This window comes from Astatotilapia calliptera, chromosome 8 (assembly GCF_964374335.1).
Source record: "Astatotilapia calliptera chromosome 8, fAstCal68.1, whole genome shotgun sequence".
NCBI classification, from domain to species: domain Eukaryota; kingdom Metazoa; phylum Chordata; class Actinopteri; order Cichliformes; family Cichlidae; genus Astatotilapia; species Astatotilapia calliptera.
The window spans coordinates 24,494,859-24,510,312 of record NC_137429.1 but is presented as its reverse complement, the minus strand read 5'-3'; positions in this window follow the sequence as shown (position 1 = coordinate 24,510,312).

Sequence of the window (15,454 nt, the reverse complement as noted above, 5' to 3'; positions counted from 1 at the left end):
TTAAAACCCTTCATGCAATGCATCGCTCTTCTTAAGCCGCGTGCATGCTGGGAATAAGTCGCGCACCGCACATTGGTTTTAAAACTGACAGTTGGTCGCTTGCGTCGATTCCAGTGGTTGCCTGGGTAACCCTCTTTTGTTTTTACCACCAGGTTATGTGTCTGTCAATAGCGTCAAAGTAAATTGTTTTTCGGTGTGGATAAACTTGGTTATATTCTTATATTAAAGTTTAATAAATGCATTGTTGTGTATATCAGTGGTGTCAAGCTCATTTTAGTAAATGGGCTACATACAGATAACTTTGACCTCAATGCTTATCAAGGGAAACCTTTGTGTGACATTTTATAAAAATGTCGACGTTTCGTGACCTTGATTTCTAAAATGGAATAAGAATAAATAATAATAATTTTTAAAAAATCCTCACTGTTTCCACATTTGGCTAGTCTAAATTCATTATAGTAAATCAGCATAGCTGGGTTTACAGCAAATTTACTTTACGTAAGGGTCCCAGTTGGTTGGTGTCTAGTACTGTTTTTGGTGTGGTATCACAGGACAAGGGTGATTTCTTTGTTAGTAACAAGGCTGTTAAAATGATGACGACTCAAACCTCTGGACATCCTTTGGACTCGCATGACGTGATCTGTTCTTAATGACAAAATGCAAAGTACACTTGCAATATTCACATTTCATATAAGTCATCCAGTGGGCCAGATAAGATGCTCTGATGTTCTGGTTCTGGCCAGCACATGAAAGCCAGCTGTGTATGTTTGACACAGCTGGCGTTTTGTGTGTAAATTTTTCGAAAGCTAAAAATTATTTAAACTAATTAGATTAGTAGTCAAGTGTCTAACCCTAACCCTTAAGACAAGGTTTAAAAGGATAACACTGTTCGTTAGCTGAGATGCAAGTAGAGTCCAAGCTCTAACACCCTTTGGCTTGTTGACTCAACACGGTTACCAGAGCAGATTTAAGAGGCCTGTTTTGCAAAATAGAAGTTTACTGATGCAATCAACCATCTGTGGATATAAAGTCAATAATAGAATTTAAATTGGACTCTAATATAAACTGTTAACTAGTGTAAGGAGGTTAAAACTAGAAGAGTGTTTGTCTGGCTACGAAGCAATGCACAACTGAGTGTAATCTTAAGAACTGAGGCAGGCCTGCAAATCTGTAGAAGATAAAATTTTTCTGATCATGATATTATTCCTCGTGTATTAGACATGTGTATAACATATAGAAAGATTCTTGAATACGTCGCAACGTTCTATGGCAAAATATTTCAAACAGCCTCCCATTCAGGAAGTCATCTCATGAATGTCCTCCTCATTAGTGATGGATCAGACCTATTGTGCAGCACCACAGCAGATGGCGAAAATTACTCTCTGTTGTCATGACTTCCACAGAGTGTTCAGGGGTTCATTTACACTTTAAGTAAGTGCAGTGCTAAAAAAAAGGAAACTAATTAAAAGGTGTGTGATTTTGAACCCATCTCTCAACGGGTTGGTGATTTTGGTTTCTCCTAAATGTTACATCATTTTGTTCTCAACAAATGTCAAAGTGTATGCCAGTGAAGATATTCAGCTTGAATATTTCATTTATCAAGAGCCAATGTGTAATTTAATATCCAACAATGGAGTATTAGGGTCACATTTAGAAAAAAATTATTGTTGATTGTTTTGAGAAAAAATGTCAAAATGTGAAGATTACATTTGTTTTTGTCACAGTGCGTGGAAGCAGACTGTGTGGAGGTGGACCCATGTGCAGACACGTGAGAACAAAACTTCATCTTAACAGAAAGTGAGCCATTCATTAAAGGCTGGTCTTTAGAGTACAAAACAAGGGCCAAAGGCAAAACTAAACACTAACCTAAACTGGGTGAACTAAGGCTAAACATAAAAAACCCTGAACATGAACATGGAAACCTGACATGAAAAACCTGAGATGTGAAGACTTGGCATGAGTACATGAAAATCCTAGAAAACATGGCATGAGCAGAATAGCAGACAACTGGACGGAGATTGAAAACACACAGACTACATGCACACAGGAGGTGATCGGGGGCAGTGGGAACACATGGGGTAAACAGCTGATTAGAATGAACATAATGACGCCACAGGGGAAGCGCATTGGACACCAGACCTCTTCAAAATAAAACAGGAAACATAATGGGACACAGACATGACACGAGCTTGACAACGGAAACATGACAGGTTAAGACACACAGACTCAACATGATGGACCGACAAGGGAGATGTAAACGCAGGGGGTGATGACACAAAGGAATCTAAGAAGCTCTGAACTTAAATGGCAACCTAGGCAAAATAAAATGAGCTTAGATAACCTAATGAACTTCAGTAGGACTCCCTGTAGAAAATTAAAGGTAAGACTAAGATGGTTTCGACATGTAGAGAAAAGTGACAGTCGATATATTAGACAAGGCAGAAGGAAAAGGGAGACTAGAGAGAATATTCACAGATGAACTCGCAGACATTGACGTGACAGAAATGGACGCTAAGGAGAGTGTGAGATGGAGTCAGATGATCCGCTGTGGAGACTCCCTAAAGGGAGCAGCCGAAAGAAGAAGAAGAAAGTAATTTCTTGGCTCCAGAACATGGCTGGAGTCAATGCCACAGTTTTTGTCCCTTTCTGCCAAGTTTTCTTAAACCCATTTATCCCAGTCTGTTACACGTTGTACTCACCAGTCCCCTTACTGCAAACGGACCCCATATTACAGCTTTGGTACTAACAGTCACATTTGTACAGTCAGCTATCCCCCACGACTTCATTTAATGGAAGGGCTGATCTCTATGAAAAAGCTGAAACAGAATGTATTGGACGTTCTCACATCCTGGGACAAAAGTTGGTTGTTTCAAACATCCTAAATAAAACACACTAAGTGTGATCTTAAAATTTTGGAGAAGAGAATCCAGATCCACCACACACCGGCAACATCCAATTCTAAAACGAACAACTGACAATGGTGGAAAAGCTGATCTCAAGGCTCCAGAATGTGACTTCAAAAACCAATGGGTGGTGCATAGGTTTGCACCCATAAACTGAATCAAGAATCGATGCTTCAATCAGTGATAATCAAACATAAAAACCAATGCTTATTATGAAGCAATTGCCCATTGAGTTTCTAAATATCGTACAGTTTGGCATTTTAGAATTTGAGTCTGGGGGGATTGACTCAAGTCCAACCTCATGGTTATCATCTCATTTCCCTCTCGTTTCTGTTCTTCCTGTGTTTCTCCAGTTGGTTTCCTGTGTTCAGTTTATTTGGTTCATTTATTCTATGTTTCATTAAGACAAGGTTGTTAAGGTTTCTTTGAATCTTTTTATTTTCCTACCTAACTCGAGTCTCCTGTTGTCAGCCTTTGGGTCCACATAAAAGCTTTGTAACTAAGGGACACATTCTCATTGAAATGACAGTAAGTGAGACCTAATGATCACAGATGGTCCAAGTGTCCTCTTTTTGGAGAATCAGAAGCAGAAAACTAAAGCCAGTCTCTTTATGGAAAGAACAAAACAGCCGTGAGTGATCAGCAAAATCCAATATTTTTTAGAAAGTGTAAATATGTTGCTGTTAACCCTTTTTTTCCTGAATGATCAAAGACGCACTTGGCGAGTTTTCATGAGTCATTCATCATGGAGTATCTGCCACCGGGGGGCCATGAATGCATAATTACCTGAATAACAAAGCATGTTCAGGGTTTGTGTACTGGGCAAAGCTGATAAAGGTCACCAGGAAACCGCTGCACTTCAGACAGATAAGTGTAAAATATGAGTGATGTGCAGCCAAGTGATAATGTCAGTTTCAGCATCATAATACTGCTAATAGGATTTGAGTAGCTCAAGCTGTAAAAAAAACAAAAACGGATTCAGCCAGTAATCCTGTAGAGGGATCACAGAAAAACATTTATGGTTTCCTGATAATATAATAATAATACATTTTGTTTGTTTAAAAGGGAAAAGTTTCAGGAAATCTGTTCTTGTCAGTGGAGGCTGGTGATGGAGTAAAATCCACAAATTACATAATGTCATTTGCCACAAGGACACACGTCCCCTCCTTTTTACATTCATTGTAAAATTAGGTCATAAATCAGTGACTGGCCAGATTTACTAGAAACCTTTACTGAGCGCTCTGGAAAGAAATGACATGAATAATATGTGCATAATGATTGACTAGATGCCTATCAGTCAAACAGACTGACAGCCTCCAGTACTTACTGGCATTTCACTTGCTACTCATGTTGCGAGATTATTTTGATAGCTGCTCTAAGGAGCAAGATAGAAGTAAAGGCTGGCTGGCCATGGAAGAGAAACTGTGAAACCTTCTGTGCAGCCCCTGCAGAAGTTACTGCCCACAGCACTCTCTGGTCCTTGGTAGACTAATGTTGTATATTTTTCCTACTCAGTAAATAAGAGGAGCTTCTCTGTAGTGAAGTGAAACCATGTGCTAAAGACATCTCAACCATGTGATTCCTGCTTCTGCTGCTTTTTTTTGTTATCTTTAACCTTTTTCTGCTTCTTTCTCGTCACAGCAGTCTCATTTTCCTGTTTAGGCTCACTCTTCAGCCAATCACATTTCAACCAAATCACAACAACGTTTGCATCAAAGCACTTTATATTGTAAGGTTAAGACTCGACAACAACACAAAGAAAACAGAGAAAACCCCAACAGTCATTTGACCCTTATGATCAAGCGATTTACAACAGTGGGAAGGAAAAACGTTGTTTGTCATCTCCAAAAGATCAATTGGAGAACAAGTCTAAATAATTATCAATAGTACTGAAAGAAGCTGTACATAATGTTACATCTGTGAGATGGTTATGAGTAATTGTTTCTAATGGTTAAAATTTTAATTGTGAAGAAATTAATGAAGTCATTACTAGCTAAGGTTAAAGGAAAGGTTGGCTCAACAGCCTGGCTACAGTGCTGAAGAGAAACACAGAGTGGTGCTTATTTTCTAAGATGTTCTAGCTTCACGGAGGGCTTTTTTATGGAGCAGCAAACTGGCTTTCCAGGATAAATGACGATCTTCTAGATTAGTGAGACCCAATTTCCTCTCCAGCTGCTTATCTGCTTTAAAGCACATGAAGATTACATTTGACATAAGATGTTATCTATGACTTTTTAATAAATTGGCTACACAAAAACATCACTGTGTAACAGGAACAGGAAGTGATACTCTACAGCAGAGTGAGCCAACACCAAGTGAGAGCTCCACCTATTTGACTGTCATCAATCTGTCTTTGTTTGATTTTGCTTATTCCGGGTAAGCCATTCCCAGGCCACCTGAGAGAGATATAATCTTTCTTGGACATTCCTGGAACACCTCGCCCAGGAGGCATGAACGACCTCAGCTGACTCCTCTCTATTCAGAGGAGTGTTGGCTCTATTATAGAGCTGCTCTCAAACGACTGAATTCCACACCCTATCTCTAAGAGAGAGGTCAGCCACCCTACAAAGAAAACTAATTTCCGCCGCTTCTTTCAGTCACTAACCAAAGCTCATGACCATAGGTGAGTGTAGGGACGTAGTCCAGTGAATCAACAGTCTTTTTTTAAGACAGGTGCAGAGTCCACATCACTGCAGATCCGTCTGTCAATCTCCCGCTCCCCTCTCTCCTTGCTCATGATTAAGACTCCAAGATATTAAAGTCTTGCACTGGAGAATTGGAGTTGAAGTGCTGTTATCCATAACCATGCGCAAACATTTTGGGGAGCTCAAGCTAAAAGGACCTAATGCCCTGGCACACAACATTTCAGATTTAACTTTTATATAACTAAAATGTAAATGCACATTTCAGGTGAGAGGCCAAAAGGGAAGATTCCTGACAACCATCTGGGGTGTATCTTACATCATCACCATTAGGTTAAGCACTGTTTGGAAGACAATTATGCATAGGTTGTGTACCCAGTATCCTTAGCTCTGCATACACAAATAGACACAAACATATTACAGTGAATTGAGAGAAGCCCCAAGATTAAGCTCTTAAGCTCTAAGTTCTTTGGGAGTGATACAAAAAGGAAACAAAAGCACCGGCCAATGCGAGTTTCTACGAAACTAACACTTGAATATAAAAAGTCCTAAAACTAGACGTGTAGTCAAGACCGCCCAATCCAAGACCAAGACAATACCAAGAACAGAGGGTATCGAGACCAAGACAAGACCGAGTCAAGACCAAGAAAGTCTTCAAACTGCAGCCAGATGCTGCTTCGTTTACGGGTGTCCTCACCACTGTCTACTTTCTCACTCACTTACTGAGAGGACAGACGCACGCTCCACTTGACTGCCGCGTCTCTCACCAGCTCTGTTTGTCACATAATGATATTATCCTATATCCTTGCATGTGATTGGCCACAATATGGAGAGATTGGAGCATAGTGGAGGCACTGTGTGAGAGCCGAGCAGCGAAAGGAAATTAAGTGAGGAGCCGACTCTCGCTCAATGGGAGTCGACTCTTCTGATTCACTACAAAGCGCTCTCTAAGCACGGCTCTTAGAGCTGATGCTTTTGTGCATGACACATTATCGAACGTTACGTTGTGTGTCATGGATACTGTTGACTCCAAATCTCCCGACCACTATGTCGATCTGAGACAGCAAGACCGAGACAGCGAGACCAAGACAAGACCGAGGAATCCGAGCCAAGACAAGACCAAGACCACGTCTCAAGACATCCAACTCTACCTAAAAGGCCTAAAAAATTTAACACAGGTTGTTAGTTCTGTGTTTTACAGTTTGTACATGCACTTAATATATTTTCTAAATGTTATTCAATCACTTCACAGCTAATTCATCATGTACAAAAAAGCAGTAGAGAGCTGAAATTTGGAAACACTTTAGAATTCTTCACCTTGATTATTTATAAAAATCCTCCATTGGAGCATCTCCTTATGTGCCTTTGGTAATAAAAGACTGTGGAGGAGCACAGCCTCCTCTATGCCTCACCGCCACTTCACATAGACTGAGACTTCTCAAGATGTAGTGAACCTTTTATTTATTTGTCTGACACAATTTTAAACAAGTGCAGCACGACATATAAAAAATGGCAGCGTTTAGGGTGACTTTTTTGTACCGCGTAGTGGTATTGAGGACACTTAAATCTGCCTCTCGGCAGCAGCCAATTGTGCCTTTCATGTTTTCAGAGTGGGCCTCTTCAGTTTGAGAAAATTGAGGGCCCCAGAATTAGTCCTTCAAGAATTTCAGTTGAGGCAACTCTTATATGATTGTTAGTCTTTAGAAAAAGTGACTTGGACCATTGTAGAGTCAAAGGCAACGTAGATATACTTTGATTTGTTTTAATTTATTAATTATAATTAAATGCATCCTAAAGATCAATACATTTGGTGATACATTTTGCACTCATACAATTACAATATGGCATCTTCTTTTTTTTCCTTTACTCTGTTCTGGAGAGCAGTTTTATCGCTGGCTGTGCTCGATCAGTAAGCAGCTCTGTAAAGATTTGAAGCAGATGCTGAAACAGACGACAAATAACATCTGCTTCAAATCAGCACTCACTGATGAAGCCAATCACCCCACTCCAAACATTCGTCGAAATGTGGATGATGGTTTAAATGCAGTTTATTTTCCTATCATGTTGTGTGACCAGAAAGGAAAAGACAGCAGCACACTCACAGAGCCACAAAAGCCCAGAAAATATGAGACTCAAAGTGACTTCAGTTTTCCTGCTGTGAGATTTCACTTCTTTTTTTTTATTGGAAAAAAAACTATCTTTCTGAGATGTAGTCTTTCTTTATATCTCTACATTTCCTTCCTAGGCAGCAGAATAACATTTTAAATTGGTAAGCACTTGCTTATTTTCGACTTAATTTAACCTAATAATGGAAGCTCCCCTCTCATCGGCTCAGTGTTTTTGCATAATGAGGAGCAGAGACTGCAGCCTGCACTATTCATTATAAATAATCATGACCACCACAAAGGTATCTGGCAAAAAGCGCCACGTAGCATTTGTCTCTGTTCCTGCCTCAGTATGTTGCCTTTGTAACATTCAGGTGTTTCTGTGAGGCCTCTGCTGTTTGTTTGGGGGGTTTCTCCACCCACAGGCAGTTTCTCCCTAATCTCCCTCTGAAATCGTGTATCACGAACAAGCAAAGTGCATTTCTCCCCAACTCGGGCGAATCAGCAGTGATAGACATGAGAGCAAACGAGATGTCGTATCCTTGGACTCGGTCTCCCTTACCTGTCTTGGCGGATTTTACATCCGTGACATTAGTGTAGGAAAATCTAATGAAACTCTGCTACGTGTGAGAGCTCGATTCACAAATCACTGAACGTCTCTGTAAACACTGGACTCACACGCGCACGTGCACAAATACACACACCAGCACACGGGACCACTCAATTACACATGCGGACGCTCGCTCGCTCGCACACTGGACGGTTCAATTACAGGGAGGCTTTGCCAAGTCACTGCCTGCAAATGATGCTGCTATATATTCTTCTGGCTGGTCCACGCCTACGCAGTGCAGATGGCCACACAGATGTTAAGAAGTATAAATGGGGAGTGGAAACAATAACATTTTTTAATGTAACCGAGTCCTTTATAATACCATCTTCTATTTTAAAAAAATCATAAAGGCTCTGTGATCCTTTCTGAGGCTGCTGCAGTGGATTGTAAAATACTCAAAGGCACTCCTAATAATTTTCTTCTTCTTCCATGGGGACCACAAGTATATTGCTAGAAGCATCACAAAGAATCAAAAATAATGCACTGCCTGGTCTAAGGTATCCACCAAGTAAAAGGTACATTACATTACATTGTGTCCAATGAAAAAAAGCATCTTTTATTTCATTTTTCAAAACTCCTACATTAAAGTTGCCCATCTCATCCCAGTACACTCTCAAAAAGAAGACGTTCAAAAGAGAGTGTCACTTTATGGTTCAATGAGGTTAGTAAAAGGGCAATATATGCCAGTGTAAATGTTAAGTTTCTATGTGAACAGCCATTTTTAACTATATTCTTTACAACTCTTACTGAAAACACATTTCCCAGAACGGCTCATACGTGCAGCAAAACACCATATTTAACCTTTTTTTCATTGCTATCAAAATGACAAGCTCTCTGATGATGTGTAAACAAGGGTTGGCAAAATATTTTAATATTTTCTTGTCAAAATGGCTCAAGGAGTTTGTTCCTCCTCTTTTAATTTCCCAGCAGTCTTGTTCTACATGTTTTCATTCAGAATGAATGACTTTTTTTTTTATCAGTATGTTGTTATTCAGAGAACTGACTACTATTATGCACAGTCATATTAAAAACAAAAGGTTTTCACAGAACTCCTGTGCAATCCTGTGAAAAATTCAGCTCAGCCTTAGTGCTTCCAAAGAAATTAGGATGGTATGTATCAACCTGATAATCAAATGTACTTGAGTAATTCACGATAAGTAACTACCTCTATTGTCAGAGTTTGCAGTGCTCAGAAAAACCTCAAAAAACCCAAGAGCTACATCTCAGACTGTACAGGCTTCAATTGGAGGAGGAGGAGCTTCTTCCCGCAGGCGATACGGTCTCTCAATCACACCACCACACAGTCCTGACCCACACATACAGTTCTTACACACACACTGGACATTCTGGACATTGTTTCACTTCATTACTTAAATCACGCTGCTGTTATTGTGTATATGCTGTTGTTATTGTGTATATATTTATTTATATTTCTTCATACATTCTTATATAGTTCTATATTGAGTATTTTGTTGTACAGTTATTTTATTTTCAACTTTAATTTATATATTTTATCTTATTCTCCCAGTTAAATTTACCCTTCATTCTAATTTGTGTTGTACAGTTATTTCATTTTTAACCTTAATTTATATTTTATTCCTTCCTAGTTAAATTTACCCTTTTTAATTTTTCATATTTATTTCTTATTCATAGCCTTTTCCTTTTTTGTTTTCTTTAGGTCACGAGCAGTTGTCCAAGCATTTCACTACATATCGTACTGTGTATGACTGTGTACGTGACAAATAAAGTTTGAATTTGAATTTGAATTTGAATTAGCACATTAAATGTTAAAGTTCAATGACTGAACAAGCAGGGTTTGTTTGGAAGGGTTGCCATGATCTTTTTAGAGAGAAGAGGCTTAGGGTTGCAAAGTTATGTCTGAACTAACTAAAAGTGTCCTTTGGACACACAAGACTGGTGGCATGGTCTAAAACTTTTCAGGGGCTGATATACAGTCATTACTTTATTGCACAAAATGGCAAGAGCATGATGGTGAAATGCAAACTGCATCCAGGACAGAAACAACCGCCTTATACACATATCTTTCCAGGGATCTGTACAGACAGTATGATAACGCTAAGCTAGCTAAGCTAGCTAAAACTTTAAAGCTGAATGTATGCTGACCCTAGCTTACCAGCCAGAGCCTGAACTTCAACAGGTAACAAAGCAGTCAGCCTACATTCCTGCCAGTTCATGTTTCTAAAGTCGAATCACTGTGGCAGATGCTATAAAGTCTCTTAGCGCTGGTTTTCCTCTTTGCTTTGTGTTATTAGTTCATATGCACAGTAAACACCAAAACAAAGAAGAAAGATCATATGTGTGTCCTCTTTAGCATAGTATTTGTGTTGTTGTGTGCAACTGTATCCTCGGGTAACGCAAAGGCAAAGTCACGAGTAGTGTAACCAAGTAATTAAGTAATGTACTGCATCACTTTTTTAAAAAGTAATGAGTAATGTGTAATATGTAAATTTTTTTGAGTAGCCACTCAACACTGCTCTTCTTTCTCTTATATGTGAAGGCCATTTATCTGAGCAGGCTTGTCCATGTTAATCAAACTTTTTGCACAAAGTCATTTCCATTCTACATATATATATACATATATGTAATATATATATAATAATTTTTTTTTTTTTTTTTTAAAGAGAGTTCAACCAATAAACCAATAAACTTAACATATTATTGGGTCCTAGCAAAGACTGAGAAATGCACTTTTGTTTGTGCACAAGGGTTGTGATGTCAGGACACATTGTTTTGACAACTTGGATTGTCATTTGAGAATGACAATCTTTAGCCAAAGCAGCTGAGAAACTGAGAGGAAAAGCCCATGGGAAGCAGGATACGATGCAAACACAACACAGACTTTTTGTCAAGTTATTAATGGCTCCCATGCTAGCAAAAAGTTGCCAATTTAAACACTGGCATTTCAATATGGAGCTTTACTCCTGGCCATCTGGTGGTTTCAAATCCAAATATGCACTTTCCCTTTAGCTCTGGTTTGTTATCCAGCAACTCTTGAGGGAAAACGTGTCTCTTTAGAAGGTGAATCCCTCTCTGCATTCAGCAGGTAGTAAGTGACTTTGTCTCTCTGCCCTTTGTGATGACTTTACAGTGGGATTTTCTCTGACTCCTACTACAATATGACACATCCAGTTACAGTTTTTCCATTAATTACCTCCACCAAGGAGGTTATGTTTTTAGTAGTGTGTGTGTGTGTGTGTGTGTGTGTGTGTGTGTGTGTGTGTGTGTCATTTTCTCTGTCTGTAAATGAAGTGGTTCAAAATTTTTGAGTAAATTCCGATAAAACTTTGTCAGGTTGTAGAGTGACATCGTGATAACAATCCATATAACTTATGACTATGAAACTATGTAACGTTTTGCCAACATATCGAATGTACCACATAGGTCTTTAAAATATGTTACATTTGTCATCTGACCTCTCCTTGGAGCCGGAGATGGAATAATAAGTGGAAAAGCATTTGGGAGAAGGACGCAACCCATAACAGCAATGCTCAGTGGCTAGTGAATCTGAGAGCAGACCACAGCAACCTCCCTGAACATGGACCAGTAATGATCACAGTGTCAGATATCCAAGAAAGAGTCTCCAGTATAAAGAGTTGGACAGCACCAGGCCCTGACATGGTTCACGCCTACTGGCTGAAGAAGCTGACTGCACTCCACGAGCATCTGGCAGCACAAACGAATCAGCTGCTAGTCAATGAGAGACACCTGGAATGGCTAACCCAAGGCAGGACAGTCCTGATCCCCAAGGACCCCCAGAAGGGACTGGTCCCATCCAACTACAGACCAACAACCTGCCTCAGTACTACATGGAAGCTCCTGTCAGGCATCATAGTGGCAAAAATGAACAGGCACATGGCTCAATATATGACTGTGGCACGGAAAGGAATTGGCAAGAATACCAGAGGCGCAAAACACCAGCTACTGCCAAGCAGTCAGTCGAGACTGCAAGACTAGGTTGACCAACCTGTGCACTGCCTGGATTGATTATAAGAAGGCCTATGACTCGATGCCCCACACTTGGATACTGGAATGCCTAGACCTATACAAGATCAACCGGACTCTAAGGCTGTGTCCCAATCCAGCGACCGCACGCTTTGGAGTACGCATTTTGAGACCTATTACGTCACAGCAACGCGATGACAGTTGTCCCAATCCGAAGTGTACTCCAAATTCGGTCTCCAAATGCGGCGTCGATTTCCCCAAATTTGAAGTGTGGTTCAGTGTAGACTTCGTGGTCCCATATATCCAGTGATAGGAATAACGGCGTTACAAGTAACGGCGCTACTAACGGCGTTACTTTTTTCAGTAACGAGTAATCTAACTAATTACTATTCCTATCGTTACAATGCCGTTACCGTTACTAACAAGAAAATGCGGTCTGTTACTATTTTTCAACAAACAGACGGTTGAAGCTGTGTTCAGCTTACCGCATCTTATATCAGTTGCACGGAAGTAGCTGTCTACGTAAGTAATCTGGACGCTACAGCTTTAAGCAGCTGCGCGCGCTCCCGCGGACGGCAATCTGCCTGCCGATCACTTTTTGGCACAACACCTGGAGCTAAGGGGCAAAACAATCGCATGAGTGCTGCTGTTTGACTGAGGAAGAGTCGTGGTAAGCCAATCACATGACCACTTAAATACAAAGCAACAAGGTGATATATACCAGTTTATAAATTGTGTTGATAGGCCACGTAAAACCAGAATCATGATAAACAATATATACGCGGCGTTTTTTCCTCAATAGTTTCGTCGCATTTACTGTCTAAGGACAGCGCTAGCAAGCACTCTCTGCTTATGAGCAAAAAACCCCCCAAAAAACAGAGATGTTCTGTCCCCACTGCTGTTCTGCATAGGCCTGAACTCCCTCAGTGAGATCATTGACAAGACTGGCTATGGATATCAACTATGGAGCCACCTCCACTACATGGATGACATCAAGCTGTATGCCAAGAGTGAACGAGACATCAATTCACTGATCCACACCACCAGGACATACAGCAATGACACTGAAATGTCGTTTGGACTGGAGAAGTGTAGTCGGATGATAACAAAGAGAGGGAAGGTAGTCAGAACTGAGGGGATCGAACCACCAGAAGGCAACATTGCAGACACAGAGGACAGCTACAAGTACCTGGGGATCCCACAGGCAAATGGGAACCATGAAGAGGCCGCTAGGAAAGCTGCAACCACCTGCAGGTACCTGCAGAGGGGCAGGCAAGTCCTGAGGAGTCAGCTAAACGGTAAGAACAAGATCTGGGCTATCAACACCTGTGCCCTGCCCGTGATCAGATACCCAGCTGGGATAATAAGCTGACCAAAGGAGGAGATAGAAGCCATTGACATCAAGACCAGAAAGCTCCTGACCATGCATGGACCAGCACCCTGAGGCTGTATGCTAAGCGGAAGGAAGAAGGCAAGGGACTAGTGAGCATCAGCACCACAGTCCAGGATGAGACAACGAACATCCACAAATACATCAGGAAGATGCCACCAACTGACCACGTCCTAAGTGAATACCTCAGGGAGCAGAAATCCAAGAAAGAGGAGCAAGAGAGGCAACCATCATCAAAGGATAGACACCTGCAAAGTATGTACCACCAGCAGATAGAGGAAGTGGCTGACATCGAGAAGTCCTACCAGTGGCTGGACAAAGCTGGACTGAAAGACAGCACAGAGGCACTGATCATGGCAGCACAAGAACAAGCTCTGAGTACAAGATCCATAGAGGCTGGGGTCTATCACACCAGGCAAGACCCCAGGTGCAGTCTGTGTAAAGATGCCCCTGAGACAGTCCACCACATAACAACAGGGTGCAAGATGCTAGCGGGCATGGCATACATGGAACGCCATAACCAAGTGTCCGGCATAGTGTACAGGAACATCTGTGCCGAGTATGGCCTGGAAGTCCCAAGGTCAAAATGGGAGACGCCCCCTAGGGTGGTGGAGAATGGCCGAGCTAAGATCCAGTGGGACTTCAGGATACAGATGGACAAAGTGGTGGTGGCTAACCAACCAGACATAGTGGTGGTAGACAGGCAGAGGAAGATAGCCGTAGTGATAGATGTAGCAATACCAAATTACAGCAACATCAGGAAGAAGGAACGCAAGAAGCTTGAGAAGTACCAAGGGCTCAGAGAAGAGCTTGAGAAGATGTGGAGGGTGAAGGTAACGGTGGTCCCAGTGGTAATCGGAGCACTAAGTGCAGTGGCTTCCAAGCTAGGCGAGTGGCTTCAGCAGATCCCAGGAACAACATCGGAGATCTATGTCCAGAAAAGGACAGTCCTAGGACCAGCTAAGATACTGCGCAGGACCCTCAAGCTCCCAGGCCTCTGGTAGAGGACCCGAGCTTGAAGGATAGACAGGGGTGAGGGGGGATTTTTTTTTCATATATGTGTGTGTGTGAGTGAAAATCAACTTCATAGTAATGCTACATAGAGCTAATTCAAACTACGTTTCTTACTGCCATAGTTTGTAATTGCACCATTGAGGCATACATGGAATAATATATGATATTCTAAATATCATGTTACTTTGAAGGTCTGACCTCTTCTTCAAGGTCAAATAAGGTCAAACTTTCATAAAATCTATTTTATCCTTAAAACTATGTATAAAAATGTTCTGCTTTTGTTTGTATTGGCAGCAAAAGATACTGATATATTGGGATTCTACATATTATGCTATTGCTTGCATCCAAATATCATGTTACATTTGAGTTTCACTTTTACATTTCACACTTTTTTTCATGTTGACCCCAAAATGTTCTGTCTTAAAAGGAAGTAGAGAGAAAGAGAAGCTGCCTACTTAGTTAGATATATAGCGTAAAATAATATTATATGATAAGTTATTCATGTTATACATAACAGTTGTCAACATCAAAGTTGTCTGTCATGCCACCCTTATCTAATTTTTACTGCACTACAAACTTAAATGACATTTGAGTTTAAATGACACCGCTTAGAGCATGAGCTGCCTTGGTGGAAGTTTTAAATCTCGTGTGCTTTTTAGTGTTTTGGCACCACCTATAAGCTGGATCTATAAGCTGCTTTTTGCAAAAATCTACATAGAGACTTGCGTTACGAGATTTGATTGGGCAATACACTGTCGATAATGAAAATGAATGAGCTCTTGTCAGTACCTGTAGGCTCGCATTGGCTCATCAAATGGCCCATCGGC